This window comes from Pleurodeles waltl, chromosome 12 (assembly GCF_031143425.1).
Source record: "Pleurodeles waltl isolate 20211129_DDA chromosome 12, aPleWal1.hap1.20221129, whole genome shotgun sequence".
NCBI lineage: Eukaryota > Metazoa > Chordata > Amphibia > Caudata > Salamandridae > Pleurodeles > Pleurodeles waltl.
The window spans coordinates 361,113,525-361,131,764 of NC_090451.1; the positions used below are offsets into that span (position 1 = coordinate 361,113,525).

Sequence of the window (18,240 nt, forward strand, 5' to 3'; positions counted from 1 at the left end):
GCAAAATGCAGGAGTTGCATGAGGTGCAGAGGTGCAGATGATGCAAGTTTCACTGAAGTGGCAGAATGTAGCAGTTATGTGGTGAAGTGGGGATAATAGGAGTAATGAGCAACAGCAGCAAATGAGGAGTGGATCATCAGGAGCCATGCTGGAAATAGACTATCCTGATCATGCTGGGACTTCAGCGAGTGACAAAAGAAGTCCCAATGATTCTGTGACTGAATGAAATTAAATTTACCTAGTATGTTTACTCCTACTTTATCATTGTACAATAGAAAAGACCATAATGTAAGAGCATCTCCTTTACAAAGAAACCAACACTACATTTGGTACTTGGAAAGTGTACACACACAGACACACACACAGACACACAGACACACACAGACACACACACAGACACACACACAGACACACACACAGACACACACACAGACACACACACAGACACACACACAGACACACACACAGACACACACACAGACACACACAGACACACACAGACACACAGACACACACACAGACACACACACAGACACACACAGAGACACACACAGAGACACACACACAGACACACACACAGAGACACACACAGAGACACACACACAGACACACACACAGACACACACACAGACACACACACAGACACACACACAGACACACACACAGACACACACACAGACACACACACAGACACACAGACACACACACACACACACACACACACACAGACACACACACACAGACACACACACACAGACACACACACACAGACACACACACACAGACACACACACACAGACACACACACACACACACACACACACACACACACACACACACACACACACACACTTCTGCCCACTCAGTCCACTTCTTCACCCCCATTAGTGGATTAGTTTGAACTTAACAATATATGTATTATCTCATGCAACTGAGGAACGCTGACCTTACAAAATGTATTTCCGCTCCAGAATGATGTAGGTAAGAAAGAGTTGATTCATTAGTACCCTGTGAGGTCCTGTGCAGTCACTTGGATCCTAGGAGTTACATATATTCAGTGTATTCTTTAAAAGTCTGTTATACTTTGTTCATGAGGTTTACAGATCCCTTCTTTAGGTCAGTGAAATGGCATACTTATGAATCCTTGTGCTAAGATAAAGTGTGTATGAAAATTTGTCTTGTATTGCAAAGAGATCTGTTCTCAACTATTATGCATAATACATTAGCCAGTCAGAAAGCCACCAACCCCTGAATACCTCAATTTAGGCCTGGAAGCCAAATCATGGACTAAGGACTAGAAAGTGAAATCAGTACACCCCATGCAGAACTCTTCAAGAGCTGCCCTGTCCGTAAAATGGCTTGAGTTAAATGACTGCAATTGTGACAGTGCTTTCTGGGTGGTGCTGAATTTGGCAAAATCATTACCACAAATCTTGTTGGTATTCCCTTCCTTTATGTGATGTGCCTCGACAGTCAATTCAGTTATCAAGAGCATCATCATGGTAAACAGAGGAGTCAATTTAAAAGCATTAATTTTCCCTGAGTAAAATCTTCCTCAAGTCAACATACCCTCAACAATAACAGGCAATGTTGGCCATTGTGCTGATCATCATGAAATCCAGACTTATGAATGAGAGTGATTTTGCCTTGGCATTGAGAGATTTTTAAGCTATTATGACTCTTTTTTTAACCCAGCTCCGTTTCACCACTACATTGGCAGGATGGATATTATCTTCCTAAGATACCACAGTGGTCATGGGTCATAATATGCACGCTTTGTAAGAGATTTCACATGAAAATTATTATCTTTCACATACCATGTTAAATGATTGATATCAACCTATTCCGGCATTATGGATACAGGGGGTTGGATTCTTCATGCAGTGTGAGAACATCCATTCCAATCCGTTTTGGAATGGGTTGACTGGTATGCTAACCTCTCTGATTCTTAAACTTCATTTGCATACAGTAGAGACATGCTTATTGGGTCTCACAGATCCAAAAACTGATAGATCATTATTCAAGTTAATTACCTTGCCTCTCTTGCAAGACAAGCAACTATTTGCAATACATTGCAATTCAGCTAGCGGCCTTGACCTTAGAATCTGGAAAAATGACTTGGTGAAGTGGGCATTTCCTAAAATGGGAATAGTAGTGACATTGTAAAGGCGTGGCAGTGTTACCCAGACTATTCACATGGGATATAATTCTATTAGAACTGACTTGGAATTCAACTGATCTTGTACTCTAAATGCTTACTCTTCCCTGTCTACCACAGATATAATTAGGAGGGGCACGTCCCTGGACACCCAAATTACCAATCTTTGAGGGTGTACTACTTTGGGAAGGCTTAACATATTGAACATTGAGACTTTGTTTCAGCCCCTGCACAATGCAAGATAGCCACTGATAACCTTTAAGTCATATAAATGTCTGTGTAGCACCATTCCGGCTTTGCTAATATTTCAGACTCTTAATTCTCATGATACATATAATGAGAACAGAGTGGCAATCACAAGGTAAAGACTCACCAGTGTTTTAGTTTATTTAGTGTTTTGTTGAAAGATGATAATATTGTGCTGAATAGACCTGATATGATGACTAATATGACTATTGCTCTGGTACAAGTTGTTGATTGTACATTACTTAAACTGAGATACCTTGATAAAATGAATAAAGAAAAAAGGCATACTGTATTGCAAGAAAACTAGCAATAAAACCTGAGAAAGTCTGATGAGAAGTATTGTCCACCATGACCTTATAGAAGGGGGCCTCGATTTGTTGAAGATTGGTAAGAATACAATAGGTCCAGGCAGTCCACGTCGGTGACTACTTTGATTAAGCATTATTAGCAAATGGGTCATGCCAATTGTAATAGAAGAAAAAAAAACAACAGCAATACATGCCATTTAACCAGATAAAAATGTTAAGAACCCATGTAATTTCTGCCTAGAAACAAATCACAAAGTGACCTAACATAAGCCCAAGTACTCAAGCACGGGCAATGTGAAGCAAGATACCTGGTCTTAAGCCAAGACCCGACTTGCTGCCTATGTTGGGGAATGCAAGCATACAGTTGAAGCGCCCCAAAAATCCTCAACTAACCCAAATTTAGTTGAGCTGCACACATGCTTATTCCAACAGAACAAAGCTGTCCTTCTGCAAGACCAGCATGAAAGCAGTGGAGCCTTGCATTGTAGACACGTAACATCTTGATTGATATAACTGATAGAAGAGAACCATAAAAAAATGAAATCAGCAGTCCCACTTCTCAATCTTGTAGAGGTATATGGCTACTGGTGGTCATTTCATACCAAGGACTATAACTATAAGATGTAAGAATTTAAAAATACCAAAGAGCGGTGGGGTGTACTGCCAAAATGGTCTCTGATTTTGGATGAAGAATATCGTGCTGGGTTGTCCTGTCATCTTACACCGATTATCTGCCGGGGTGCACTGTTGATGTAACATCAGGACATTTACTGATTGTGTGCCCCTGATGCATGAGCTCCCTCGATTCTTTTGCATGTTTATACCCTATGTTGTAATATCTGCTGCTGAGAAGTATCATGATGATGGTCAAGGGGTGTGCAATGGGAATTTTGGGGCAAGTGAACTTTGGTCATTTTGTAAGGAGACCGATGAGAAGAATTACGTCTTAGCAAGGGCAGTTGAATTCAGTACTAGTTATCTGTATGGGCATGTAGGGGTAAGTGTATTTAGCCAAAACAAACCCCTTAGTAAGGGCGCGTAGAATCTATAAAAGAGGCTGAATTGTTTTGATGTGAACATAAAGTATTTTCTTATTTTGCAGCCCACCTACCCTTTATTTGAATGAAACTGTTTTCCTTTCTTAAGCTTGTTTTGTTGTGCAGCCTTTTGTCTGAAAGTCATTAATTAGAGACTGATGCCTTGTAAGAATGTTTCTGTGGTACATAGGTCTGCTCTACGGGGAGGCAATTAATTTGAAAGCATCTGTTATGGTATCAGTAGATAAAAAATTTCTGATTCATTTAGGGAAATTGGGAATAGGGGAATAAAGATGTGAAAGCAACTCCCCCAGCCCCCATCGCTTGGGGCATCTGCATTACAGTTACGGTCTGAAATCCTCATGTTGTAATGTTGTTTTTCGTTTCCCGGTCATTTATTAAAACAAAATGGTTTGTATGCTAATCATTTATATGCAAATCTTTTATATAAGAGTAAAATGCCTGCCTTTTAAAAGAGTACAGTAGGGAATGCCTAATTTGTGCATAGAATTGGCATACCTAGCAAAGGTTGAGACACTGCTGCTTAGGAAGTGCTGATTATCTCTCATAACCCAGTCAGGTTATAACCATCAACTCTTCCCAGTGGCTACTTTCCAAATCATGTTTTTAGGTGAATTAATTGGGAGGAGAAATAGCGATGTGAAAAGCTTACTCCTTGCAAACAGATTTTTGCCTTTACCTGCATTAGTTTTATGCGATTTCTTAGTTGCGAGATACCTTTTTTTTGATAAACACATTTTATTGATTTTAAGAAGATGTAAAAAAGAAGAGATATAAAAAGTAAAGAAAGGCAACAAAGGTGTGTCGAGCAGAGAGCATTTACATTTCAGTGTGACATTGCGGTAAGTATCAAAGACAATAGCGATTCCCCCAACAACCACATTGCGGGGATAGAAATCTGGGCCGAAGGGTGGTACGCGGCCTAAGCTCCAGTGTAGCAATCTTAGTCATTCCCTTGTCTCTTATTATGGCAGCAAGTCCACCCATCTCCCCCATATCTTCTCGAATTTCCAGGGGCAACCCCTGGATTTGTAGACCACTTTCTCCTGGATTGCGCACCAGTCGACCCCCCCCTTTTCTCCATTTTCGGAGCGATGGGCCTTTGGGAGAAATCCAGGCCGCAGCTATATCTCTCTTGGTGATCAACAGGGCCGTGGCTACCAGGGCCCGGTGTGCCCGTGTTCCTCCCATCTCATCCATTACTCCGAGTAGGACCAGTTTTGCAGATTTTTGTATCTCATAACCCAAGACTATCCCCAGTTCGTGGAGCACTGTGCCCCAGTAGGGCTGTATCACTTGACAGGACCAAACCATATGGAAAAAGTCGGCAGGCATGGTCGAGCATTGTGGGCAGAGGGTCGAAGGCCTACGCGGTGTAGCCTGGCTGGAGATAAGTATGCGCTATGTAGGTAATAGAATTGCACTGTGCTGAGCTTAGCCGACACCGCTAACGACCTGGGTGCCATCATGCCTTCCCTCCATTCCGTGTCCTCTAAGGCTCCCACCCATAACTCCCATCTGGATCTAATGGGTCTCAGGTCCCCGGGACCATAGTTGATTAGCATTTTATAGATTTGGGAGACACCTTTCCCTCCCAGGTTTCCCATGAGTAATTTAACTTCCAGCGGATTAAATTCTGGCAGGGAGCCTACAGCCGGTATGTGGATTCTTAAAGCGTGTCTAAGCTGGAGATATCTGAAGAATTGTGTTTGGGCAAGTTGGAAGTCTCCCCACAGATCTTGGAAAGATTTCATAGTATCCCCTAACCACACATCCCCTAACAAGGAGATACCCACCAAGTCCCATTCTGCAAATCCCTCCAATGCCGCAGTCGCACTTAACCATTTCCCTCTCCACAGTGGTGTCTGACGGGTAATAATGGCGTTCCATTGGGTGTATCTTAGGGCAGCGTGCCACGCCAGGAAGACCACCTTGGTAACATCCCCCATTCCTCGGGGGAGGGGTTTCCCATACATTACATCTAGAAGGTGCGGGAATCCCAGGAATTCCAATTCCACCCGATAAGCTGGGTCTCCCCACCCCCCGTTAAACCAGTCGTGGATCACTATTAATTGGGAGGCCAGATAGTACAGGTAGGGGTCTGAGGCACCTAGACCTCCATCATATATCCCTCTTCGGCAGTGTTGGGCCGCCACCCGATGCCTGGCACCTCTCCAGAGAAACAACCCCGTGGCACTTTCAAGAGCTCTAAACCAGGAGTGGGGGATAAATAGAGGAACATTTTGAGAGGTGTATAGGATCCTCGGCAGGATCATCATTTTGTATAGAGCTACTCGGCCCATTACGTTTAGCGGCAGAGTCTGCCATTTCTGAAGGTCTGTTTTGATGTGTGATAATAACGGTGATAAGTTTTTGGCCCATGTCATTTCAAGCAGTAGGGACACCCAGATACCCAGGTATTTGAAACTTAGCCTGCGCAGTGGTATCCTATCTTGCCAGTCAAAGCAGTCCAGAGAGTGAGCCAGCGGGATCAGTATTGATTTGGCAGGGTTCATCTTTAGTCCCGACGCCAGTTCGTAGCGTTTTAAAAGATTGAGGCAACGTGGGCCTCTTATGCTGGGCTCCTCCATATACAGCAGGACATCGTCAGCATAGAGCACTATTCTGTCTTCCTGGGAGTGACCCCAATTCCATCTGCGGTATATTGGGTCAGATGTGATCATCTGGGCCAGAGGTTTAATGGCTAGGGTGACCAGAAGGGGGGACAAGGGACAACCTTGCCGTGTGCCCCGATGAACCTCCAGAATCGAATGGAGGCACCATGCGACGCCAGTAACAGGTCCGTGAGACTTTATCCCCACATCTCACTTATCATGGTCTTTGGACGTGTCATACTTTGCTCTACGTGACTAATTGCAGCATCCATCGGAACTTGATATTACATGTTAATACTTCCAAAAAGATTGGAGCCTTGAAAAAGTCATTTGTGACGAAACACGTGTCGGCTGTTGTTTTTCCTGAATATGAGAAATATGTTGGCCTACTGACATCACGCCCATTTGTCCTACTGGGCCAGGGGATGTCTTTTCTGATCTTGCACAGAAGAATAAACTGACTTATCAACGTATCTACGATGTGCCGTGGTTTTTCCTCTTTCTAGAGGGGGGTACAAGGGACAACCTTGCCGTGTGCCCCGATGAACCTCCAGAATCGAAGACAGGGACCCATTAACTTGCACCCGGGCAGTGGGGTTGGCGTATAGTGCTTGAACCAAGCGACAGAACCTCAGGGCTGAGGCCCGCGCGTCGAAGTGCCAAAAGGAGAAACCCCCAGTCGACCGAGTCAAAGGCCTTTTCAAAATCAATGAGTAAAAGGGCAAGGTCTCAGGTCAAGCGGCCACGTTCAGCCAGGGCCACGTGTAGCCGACGGATGCAATGCCGAGTACTGCTAGTCGCAATGAATCCACATTGATCTGGGTGTATTAGTTGTGGCAGAACCCTCTAGAGACGGGCGGCGAGGATGGCCACAAAGATTTTGATTTCAGTATTAATCAGTGAGATCGGCCTATAGTCCGCACAGTACGTTGAGGGGGGTTGGGTCTTGGGGAGCACTACAATAGTGGCAGTATCTAGTTCCTTAGGGAAGGTACCATTGTTGTCTACGTCTGTAAAAAGGTTTAATAAGTGGGGTGTTAATTCCTCTCTGAAGGCCTTGTAATATTCTGAGGGGAACCCGTCGGGTCCCGGGGTTTTCCCAGTACCCAATGCCGAAGTGGCCGCTTGAATTTCTTCCGCGTTGATGGGTTCGTCCAAGGCCCACGCCTCTGTCGCTGATAACCGTGGGAGGGGGATTTCATCCAACAACTGGCGGGCCGAACCCATGTCAACCCGTCCCGACGCCTGATATAGTGTTCGGTAGTACGCAGCGAAGACATTTGCGATTTCTGTTTGGTTCACGACGAGGTTACCATCCCCATCCCAAATTTCGGGGACAATCCTGGAGGCCTGGTTGTGAGACACCAACCAGTGTAGCATTTTCCCGGTCTTGTCCCCCCCCATCCGTAGATTTTCGCCGTGCTTGCCCTCCATAAGTGTTTTGCCGCCTCTAGGGACTGGTCTCTTATTTCCTCACGGATTAAGAATAATTGTTGCGTCGTCTTGTCGTTCGGGCTTGTTTCATTTTCGTTTTCAAGGACCGTAGCCCGAAGCTCCAGCTGTTCGATATGCTGGGCCCGCGCTCGTTCTTGGTTCCGTACCGAGTTTCTTGCCCTGCCCTTCAGTACCGCTTTGCCAGCTGCCCATAAAGTGCCCGCGGACGTCACCGATCCCTCATTCAGCCCAAAGTATTCCTGCATTGCCTGGCGCAGCTGCTCTGCATAATTCTTGTCTTGGAGGTACCATGCATTTAACCGCCATATAGGGCGGGTCTGACATTATGTGGGACCCACAATGAACCGAAGTGGAGCGTGGTCGGAGATTCCCCTTGTCAATATTTCAAAGTGGGAGAGGGTTGTGCAATCTGTGCCCGGGAGCAGTACCAGGTCTATCCTGGATTGTGAGCCATGAGCAGCTGAGGTGTGGGTGAATTGACGCCGTCGTGGGTGCCATACCCGCCAACCATCACAGAGCCCAGTCGCCGAAAACCATCCCCTGAGCCCCGCAGCCGGGTCTGGGGTGGCATTAAAATCACCTCCCATCATCGTGAGCCCCGGTGGCAGCTCCAAGAGTAGCTGGGAGAGGTCTTCCAGAGTTCTACGGACTAGTGTGGGGGGAGCATAAACGCTGATCATACTAATCGTGTTCCCTTCAACTTTGCCAGTAATGGCTACATAGCGTCCTTGCTGGTCCCTCCGTACCTGGATGTTTGTCATGGGGAACGACCGGTGTAACAGTATGGCCACCCCCCTTGAACTGCGTGTGACCCCGGCATGGTATACCCTGTCAAAGCCTCTATGGGTCAGGAAGGGGCAATTGTCTCCCAGGAGGCGAGTCTCCTGCTGTAGGAGTACGTCCGGTTTGTATCTATGTATGTAAGCAAACACAGCGGTGCGTTTGATCTTGTCTAGGAGACCATTAACGTTCCACAAGATGACTTGTCTGACTCATGGGGGGTGAGTATTTAAAAGGTGACGTCATGGCCGCTTGGGCTTTCTTTTGTTGGACCTGGGAATATTGGAGAGTCCTTGTCTGGTCCCTGTCTCCGTGGGGCGTATGCCTCTCTGAAATCGGTGGAATCCCTAGTTTCTCTGCTCTTCCTGTTAGACCTGAAACTTGAACATTGTGATAACCTAAACGTGGTAACAGCGGCCATTGGAACCAGGCCGGAACTCCCTTGCCCCCCAACTCCCACCCCACACGTCCCCCCAGAAGCATCTGTCGCCCATATATAGTACCTCCCTTCTAAAACTGGTGAGGTGAACCATAAACTGATAGGGTGGTGGTAGTGATGGACCCCTCCATTTTCCGGATCAAGTCTAAAATTACAATAAATTAATCTTGACATATACCCCGTTGGCCCAGTAATAGCCATCCACCAGGTAGTTCTTGCGTCGGTGGTATCACAGCACCGGACTGTGGGACAAGTCTGTATCGTCCAGGGGCCCCGAGTGGGCCTGTTCCCCACCCGGTGTGTCGGGGACCTCCTCGGCGTTCTCAGGGCCCCGGTCTGAGCGCGGGCTCCGCAGCTCCGTCCGGTGGGTTTTAGAAGGCGATTGTGAAGGAGATCTGAGTGGTGCCCTGCGTCGCTGTGAGCAGGTGCGACGGCGCCGGTCGGGCCGCCGCTCCCTTTGTTGACTCGATTGTGAACCCTGCAAGGATCTGGCTCTGTCTTTGCAAAGGCCCAAAGGGGTCTCCTCTGTCGACCAGGTCCAAGCCGTGGCCGGGTGGTCAAAAAATTGGATTTGGTTCCTGTAGACCACACGGAGTCGCGGCCCGGAAACAGAAGTCGGTATTGGATGTCCATGGCTCTTAGTTTTTGTTTCACTTCAGTGAATGAGCGGCGTTGTTGTTGAACTTCTCGCGTGTAGTCTGGGAAAAGGAGGACTTTTACTCCATTGCAGAGGAGGTCTCCCTTTATACGTGCCTCCTGCAGTATCGCATCTCTGTCTTTAAAATTGAAGAGACGGAGTATCACTGATCTGGGTGGGGAGCCCGGAGGAGGTTTCGCCTGCAGGGCCCTGTGGGCTCGTTCGATCGCGAACCACGGCGTGAGGCGATCAGCCGGCATCCAAGAGCGGAGCCAATCTTCCAGGTATTGGATTAGAGATGATTCTGCTGTATTTTCAGGAAGGCCCACCATGCGAAGGTTATTGCGTCTGGATCTATTCTTGGCGTCTTTGGCTCTCCTGTGTAGCTCCGAGGTGCGAGCGGTCAGGGCAGAGACTTGGGCTTTGAGGGCGGTCACGTCATCTTCTACCGTGGAGATCCTAGATTCGGCTTCAGTGATTCGGGCCGTGGCGTTGCTGAGATCTTGCCAAACCAGGGCCACGTCCACCCTTGCTACTCCTATTTTGGACTCGACGGCTGCCTGGGAGGCCTGAATAGCCTGGAGTATCGTCGTCAGGTCTCCGGATGTCTCTTATGATTCGCTACCCCCGCTTGGGGTGCGGTCCTCTGTCCGAGGCCCAACAGCGCCGTAGTGAATTGGTCCATACGAGTCTGCGCCGCTGCTTGCCGTGCCGGTTTGTCTTTGCCCATGGTGGGTCTGTTGTGGTCTTTATCCCATAGAAGCTTCGGTACCTGGAAGTGCGGTGTGGCCCAGTAGGGCTCGCCGTGAAGGACTTGTAGAGCTAGGGTTGGTGTTCTATGGGAGCTAGGTCATCAAGGTTCGTCTGCCGTCCCTGGATCTTCAGGCGGGCCCAGGGCCCCAGGGGGCCACGACTCCCAACTTGCTGGCCCAGGCCTGCGATTGGCAGGCGGTCTCAAAGAGGGGGGGGACCCCAGTTCAGCCAATGTCCCAGATGGTCTCCGGGGTTGCCCTTAGGTTCCAGCCGTGTTTCCAGGGGAAAAAGGGAGGGTTGACCACTGTCTCCCTGTCCGGGGGTCAGCCCCGGTCCACTCGTCCCTCTTCAGAGTACTTGAAAATGGGAGACGCATCTTGTCACAGCATCTTCGGTCTTTGTGGCTCTGTATCCAGGTCGCCGCCCCAATCCACAGCGCATTTCCGAGCGATATTTAAACGTTCTCCGTCGACGGTGTGCACTGTTCCTCACCTGCAGGCCCGGTGGTGCCGATCTCGCTGCGTTCCCGGTCCGTGTCTGCCACGCAGCTCGTCTCCCGCCCGCGGGCCGGGCCACCGAAGGTCTCTCAGCCCGCTTCTGGGCGAGGTGTTCTGCCGACCCTCTCCTCCTCGACCCAGGCCTCGGAGGAAGGAGAGGGCGAGGGGGGAAACAAACAAAGGGGGGGAACTCCCCCTTGCCAGGCGTCGCGGGATCCGGCCTGTCCCGGGTCTCACCCCGGCTGTGTAGTATGCCGCCTAGCACCGCTCCGGGGCCGCGCGCCGCTCTGGGCCTCTCGGGGCGCAGCGCGCGGCTCACCTGCAATTCCGGCCCAGGGGCCGAGCCGCCACCTAGGATCTCCCGGTCCGGTCCCAGGCCGGCTGCCCATTCTCCCCAGTCTTGGATCCACGCCCCAGAAGAAGAGGGCGGCAGGAAGGGAGGGGGGGCCACCTCTTCCAGCATCGCGGGTCCCGGTTCGTAACAGGCCGCAGAGGCCGAGGGCCGTCCCCTGCAGCGCGGTGCTCAGTTCTTCACTTCTCCAGCGCCGTGGTTGGTCGGCAAACGAACAGGCCACCGCCGTGTCTCCCAATCCGCCTGCCCACAGCTCGGTCTCAGTGGCCCCCGCCATCTTGGACATGGAAGGCCCTGGCACTGCGGCACGCGGCAGCCGGGCTGACAAATTCAACAAGGGGGGCATTAGTCCCACGCCGGGGAGGCAGCAGAGTCTCTGGGGTCAGTCTATGGCTCCGATGGAGCTAGATGGCGTGTCAGCCAGAGGCGGATGAGGGAGGGGTCCGGAGCACTATGAAAGTGCGACCGCCATCTTGATGCCTCAGCCACGCCCCCCAGTTGCGAGATACTTTTAGCTTACCCAGTTTCAAAATTCTTTTTCAAAGTGGATCATACCTGAAGAAAGTGACTGATGTTATGTTGAAGATATCAGTGTTGATGATCCAGGCTCTCCAGATTTATGTCGGTCTTTCGAGTGCCTTAAAATGATATTTTGAAATTGCTGCTTGTGAGCATTGCGCCCTGTTCTCCCATCTTCCTAAGCCCTACTGCGGTAGACAGCAGCTGCTCAAATAAAAGATTGCCACGATTTTGCTCTCCCATTTCTACTCGATTGCTTTTTGGTCATACCTCCCCCTAGTCTCTGTGATTGTCACCAGTTATCTCCCCTTAATTCCTGATTTTCTATTCTTGGTCGAAACTGATGTACAGTATATTTCTTGTTTATTGGCATTTATTGTAATTTGACATTATTGATTCTGCTATTTTGAAGCATTCAGTCCATAGTTTCATATTAATTTTACTGTTAAGTCATTGTTCAATGTAAAAGGAATGAAAAAAGGAGTTTATCCACTTCATATGCCATGGCTTCCTTTGTTTGTGTTCCCATTACATGAATGTTACAGCTGGATCTAAGGTATTTATCAATGATGTTGTTTGGCGTCCAACTCGCATATTATAGTCCTCACTTGCCTGAGCAGAACTTATCCAGTTGCTGTTTGTCCATTCTGTGCTGATGGCAATGTCTTCCAAGAATCATCTCACTTTCACTAGTGAAAGGAAATGGACAATATGGGAGGCTGCAGTAGATTTCAGACATGAGCAAGAGGGAATGGGTACTGGCAACAGTACCATGTACAAAGCTTGTGCACCCCGTTGTGAATTTTGTTCTCCACTCAGCATTTTACATGTCCCTCTTCAGGAGGATGAACTCTGTGGCAGGTCACACTTAGATTCAATGCCTTAGGCAGGACCTCATCTGCCCTCCTAAGTCTATTCCTTCGGAGATTCAGCTTAGCTGTATCAAGATATATTGGTAGCAAACCTGTTAAAGCAGGTTGCTCCAAGGTACGGCAGGCTCATGCTAGACCTTTGCATCATCCCCTGCATCATATTTCACAGTAAAGTGGTCTAAGAAGGGGGATAGTAAAAGTGTTCTGAATTAGACAGTATTGGACATAGTAGCCATACCATTATGGGCCCTGCTGCACTTCTCAAATCTGAAAACAAAAAATAAGATTTACTCATATCAAGAATGCCCTTTGAGCACTCTTGGCAAAGTTTCTTTGTCCCTAACTAGTCTAATTTGACAGCAAAGATGGCAGCACATTTGTAAATAAGTTGATGTTCATGCAAGACTTACGCACTGGTTTAAAACAGATTGACTGGGCTCTTTAGAAGGATATAAACATTTAGCAAAGTTTTTGGAAGCAGAAAGACTGTGAGAGAAATAAAAATGGCGGTAGCTAAGTAAGCTAAAAACTGGAAACTGTATTAGAAATAGCTTTGGCATCGGGAACTACTTAGAATGCCAGATGGAAGCTAGACCAACCAGTAAGAAGCTAAGCAAGCAACAGTAATTTCAGGAATCCAACGAGACAATTGTAAGAAAGTGTTTTCTGTAAATTAGCACTTTAGTATACTTTCCAAATGCAGACTCTTAGGACATTACTGATTTACGGCTCACGCAGCTGAGGTGTAGAATTTAGAAGCTTGCCTCCTTTACAAGATCTTAGGCAATGTAAGTATGTAAGTGGAGAGTATAAACCAGGATCTAGGAGTACTTACATTTGCAGTGAGATTTGCTTTAAGAAGAGTGCCCCAAAGAAAGAATGCATTGAAAATCTTTGATTCCAGGAATGTGGAACCAGGGTATTCTCACATTGCTTCACAACCTGCAGCTTAAAATATTATTTTCTGTATGAATCTTTGACTTCCTTCACTTGCCTCATCTTAAGATGTTCATGACCACCCTCAAAAATATTATACTCACAAAGACATGCTCCAAAGCTGACCCACAAATGCTATTCTTTTCCTGAAAAAGTGGGGGGGGGCAGTTAGGGTTGCTTCCTTTGTCTGGCTGTGCACTCTGTGATGCTCTTTCCTGTGCAGCTCTTCAAACAGATTTCTCTAGAAGCTTTTATGGGTTGGTCCCTAGCATTGAAAAGGAACTCAGAAGGAGGTTGGGTTCATAGGAGATTTTCTACGTCCTCCACAAATACGCTCTCAATTGCATATGGTTTATTCAGACATGTATATGTTGGGCACAATTGCCAAAGTTATGGTGTCAGTGTGTAAGAGGAATTTGTTCAAGGATGTTGCTGGCTTTCCTAATTCCACATATGTCATCAATCCCCTGGGCTCATCCACATGCAATACCTATCCACAGCCTGGTGCCAGCCATAAAACATTGAGATTTTGGGCCCTCTACCTCGCCAACCCAAACCACCTTCAAACTAGCCCATGGGAGAGATACTGATAAAAATGGTGAGAGGAAGGGGATGAGGGACGTAAGGCTGGATGTTTCATGCCATCCTGATGGGGGAGGTGAGAAGGGTTGAAGGATTCTCCCTCCGCTTGAGACTGACTGGTGTCTTGATTCCCATCTAGAGCTTCCTGACAGCTCATTAATGAAGTCTAAGGTTTTACTACAGAGGGACATACTGAAAGTTGCCTGGGAAATCTGGCACAAGATCAGCTATTTCTGAGGTCAAGTTAAAGATGATGATTAAATACATCCCAGCACTTGACAAATTAGTTTTTCTCGCCCCTCGTCCCACGTTATCAGTTTTTGTGGGTATAGTTTCTAGACTGTACCTGTGGATTAGAACTACAGACCTATGGACTTTGTAGGTAAGAATATGTCCTTGTGTCTACACAAGGTCAGTGCTCATGTAATTATGTAGAATGGAAGTATGTGCAGATTGGCTGATATTTTTTCTGCCGTGCTCGAAGATTGCCAAGTGGTACATGCACCCCCAGGAGTGATTGAAGATGTCCAGTTTCACCCATGTTGTACAATAGAAAGTTTGAACCTCCCTTTAGTTAAGGTAGAGTTTGAGTTCATAGATGAGTAGCTTACAAATCAGAAGGTGGTGGCCCTCGTGCTTTACCTAGTGTTGATGATAACATTTGTTTTAAAGCTTATTCAGGGCCAAGCTGCTTCTTTATAGCAGGTATTACACTTTGGTCTGAGTGTACCACTGGTCCTTGGAGGCTGAGATGTTTAAGATTTTCAGGATAAACAGTAATTTAACAAATTCCTTTTAGAGCAGTTCTATGTAAAAGTATCACCCATGGAGAGCAAATTAAACTATGTATTTTTAAAATAGTGTTTGTACTACATCTAGCTAATGGATAGGTTAATAAAAAAATGTGAGTAAGTCTAGGTTTAACTTGGTAGAAGAGCAGGCTTTTTCCCAATGTGAACCTTTAGACATTTCTCTCTACCCTTGGATGGTGTTGCCAACCAGAAAACTCTAAGAAGTCCTAATTAAACAGAGCCCACAACAGACACTACATAGGTCTGCAGCAAGGAGTGCCACCCCCTTGATTGAAGCATGTCACAGTAATGGTAGGGTTTCACGTCCTTTTAATTAATGATTCCCGCAAAATTTGTCAGTTGTGCCAAATTGGTAGATTACCTCCACTTGTCTCACCTCCTTGTTTGTTGTGTAAACAAATAAAAATTCATAAGGGCAAAGTTTTAAATTGGTGCTCATCGAAGAATTGAGGTATGTTATGATTGGATCAGATTTGTTAAGTTCATTGACTTCATTATTGAACATTTTAAAGATTTGAAACTGCAATTTGGGACCAGCCAGCGCTTTGTTAAAGTAATTGCAAAAGCTGCGTTACTAGAAGAAAAGTGCCATGACAAATATTTTAAGTAATGCCAATGTGGATAGTGGGAATTTCTGTTACAAGTTAGTCTTAAAAAAAAAAAGGAGGCAAAAGAGCTCAGAAAGTCAAATAGGATCTTAATAGAACTTCAGGTAAATGCAAAACCTGTAGCCAATCAATTGTCCAAAACTAACATCATTATCCAATTTGACAGAGTTTTCTTATATTTTAGGAAGTAAAAGCATCTTGGTAGCAATGTGGTTTTGTAAAACAGGATTGAATCCTTTCACATTTGGTGGTACTTCCGAATAAATGCAGAGACTTATCAGCATATGTTTTTAAATGCAGTCAGTTTAGCAGGTCTATATTCAGGGTGTGGAAAACTATACCTAGATGAACTTTAGTTTCTTTACTGATTGTGGGAAATAGGGAACTTCAGAGGTCTGAGAATTACCTACTGGAAGTTTGATACATATTTAATTGCTATCACATTATGGAAAATTATATAAAATTGTTGAATGTAATGAGCTCGTTGATTAGTTATAATTATGGATGGGTATCTCATGGATTAAGTTCTGCTAATTTAATGTGTGTATTTCTGACTTCTGGAGAGGTTTCCACTTTTCTAGCAGTCTGTCTTGTTGAAAATGGCATTGAACGTCTTACTCTAAACATACTAGATAAAGTCCGACCCATATTGGACAATGGAGGGGACCTTGTCTACCTATTCTACTCTATATCTCAGTCACTGTAGATACAGTTGATTGCTATCTCCTTATCCTAATCCAAAGGAAGCACACGTGAGTGGCTAAGTCCTAAGTTTATGCACCTCTTTTCTAAACAAACATTCCTAATTATTGAACATGGTTGTGCAAATCTCCAATAAGTGACAGAGTCATATGGTGTTCCTAAAGACACCTAACTGAGCCACTTAGGTAATTGTCCTTATGAATACCCATCCATCAGTACGCAGATAACAACCATCTCCTACCTACGAACATCATCTATGATATTCATGTACTCTGCCTTTTGAAGCTCTAGTCCTGAATGTTGGCCATCTTTTCTGATCTTCAGTCCCCAAGAAAGAGAGGTACTCTCCACCATGCACATACATAGAAGAAACGTTGGCCCACCACTTATTGAGAAACTCAAGCTAGAACATTTCTGCCTAGCATTCTGTACCACTGTAAAATCAGTGATTCACATTTTATTCTAATTTATCACTTACTTCACATGTTAATTTTTTTGAATCTGCCACCAGGCATCTGCACTCTCTCAGAAAGTTAATTCTACAGTTTACACCAGCACACCTGAAGTCAGCTGCACATCATTGTTATTTATATTGATGCTCTGGGAAATATTGACAACATTTAATAGTGAAAGACCTGTAGGTTTTGTGTATCTCTTCCCAGTTTCTTTTTCATCCATGCTACTTTTCTTATTGACCTAATTTTAGTAGAAAGCAATAGTGTACTCAAATATCATTAATATTGGTCTCACCAAGCAATTTTTAAGGGTAGCTACTAATTATAAATGTTAATAAATCATTTCCATTAGCGTTTTCATGGGCCAGGTTGAGGAAATATGCAAGTCTGCTCATCCCTAGACATATGTCAACAAAGGGCAGGTTTACAACCTTTACACAGAGGCCACAGGCATGCGCAAGGTAAGTTTATGATTTTTATAAATTTGTTGGGCAATAATGTGTAAATGTAATTGCCCTAATAGTGGGTTGCTTGCTGTACTGCCAAAAACCTGCATCTCCAGCGAAGGTGCAAGGACTTCAGTGTGCCAATCAATCTTGCTCCGGATTCACAGAGGAACCGATCTAAAAATGTATCTAATGCACCCTAATTTCCCTTGGTCATTGGTGATGCCACAGCAACGTAAGGTCTTTAGGGAGACATTTTTGGACATTTTTTGGCATTCTTCTGGTTCCCTCTGGGGTGACGATGGCATCAAAGGTCTGCAGGGGTTTCCAGTACCACTGGCAGATTTGTCCTCTGCACTCTCTGTGCCTCTCAACCCCGCTTCCCATCGGCATTGGTGCTGTTTCCAACTCCATCTCCAAAATTGGAGATGGTCCTTTCGATGCCAGCCCCCACTTCGCAAGAGGAAGATCTCTACCAAAACTGGTGTCTGACTCCCAGTTGATGACATAGGTGATGATGAGTACAATGTGCCGCCTCATTACCATGACAACAATCTCTACATGGACTTACAGGAGGCCGGTGGACTTGATACTTTGCCTGATACTGGGTCGTTTTCCCCCTGGTCTACAGTCAGAAGAAATAGCTTCCTTTGCTATGGTGATTAGATGTGCAGGCAAGGTTTTGGACCTACAAATCCCTTCTGTAGAGGTAAAGACTACTGTTTTCACAGAGGAGATCAAAAACACGGCACACTCCCTTTGAGTCTTTGCTACCATTCAACAAAGCCCTTACTTACACATTGATGGGAACATGGGCGAAGCCTAGCTGTTGCCCTTCAATGAACTGACAGGTTGGCAGGTGCCATACACCGGCACCAAGGGGACCTCTATTTTCCAACACAACATCTGATTCCAGAGAGTCTGGTGGTTTAAGCTTCCACCAGCAAATTGAACTCCAGTTCATTTTCTATGACCACCCTAGACAGAGAATCAAAGAGAATTGCAAGAGA

General features: G+C 46.0%; 1 protein-coding gene across 1 annotated transcript in view; it reads left to right on the plus strand.

Moving 5' to 3' along the window:
• Positions 1 to 18,240, plus strand: part of ITFG1 (integrin alpha FG-GAP repeat containing 1) — a 936,956-nt gene that overhangs the window by 555,013 nt on the left and 363,703 nt on the right. The gene's annotated exons all lie outside the window — the stretch shown is intronic.